Genomic DNA, 755 nt, shown 5'->3' with positions numbered 1-755 from the left:
ACCCCAGTGATCACTGCCGAGCCAATCGGAGTTGGCATAGAGCTTTTAGGTTCTATGTAGTCAGGGTCCCGTATGATAACCACAAAAGCAACCTTTGTTCCGTAGAATTGCAGATAACCTCGTGTTCCGTATATTACATGTATCACAAAAAAAGATATCGTGTCATCATAAAGAGGTCCCAGGTGCACGTGCTGTATGATCACAAGGATTTCTGATGTTTCACGTGATCAAAATTACCACACGTCATTAGTACCAAACACAGTTACGGTTAATGACGTTTATTTCGCCAGAAAGAAATAAGCGTTTGTTTGAAATTGATGTTTACTGTGACGCGAATAGCTGCCCAGTACTTCGACAAACTTGTTGACTAGTTTGCTGTTAGCTCAATATAAACTTGATTTCTGAATCAGTAGATTGGCTGGCTTACATATCGGTGGATGTACACGGTCTATAATACCTATTATTATCAAATCACATTATTGCAAAAGATATTACAGATGCGACTTAAATAATTCTCTGCATTTGCCATTTGATGAGACAACATTTTTAAAATTCATAAAATACACTCTAAGACACACATTCACTATTGCTGAGAGAAGAGGCGTACTACCTGTATCTGTGACTACTGATCCAGCCTGTAATGAAGTTGTTCTCAGTTTCAGGAACGTCGCTATTTCAAATAGGACTTAGCAATTGTTTTCATGTTATCGACTTTTATAACCGACGCACCACCAAAATAAAACTTACCCCCCCCC

Source organism: Mizuhopecten yessoensis, unplaced genomic scaffold (genome assembly GCF_002113885.1).
Source record: "Mizuhopecten yessoensis strain PY_sf001 unplaced genomic scaffold, ASM211388v2 scaffold2329, whole genome shotgun sequence".
Lineage (NCBI taxonomy): Eukaryota > Metazoa > Mollusca > Bivalvia > Pectinida > Pectinidae > Mizuhopecten > Mizuhopecten yessoensis.
This window is presented reverse-complemented; position numbering follows the sequence as displayed.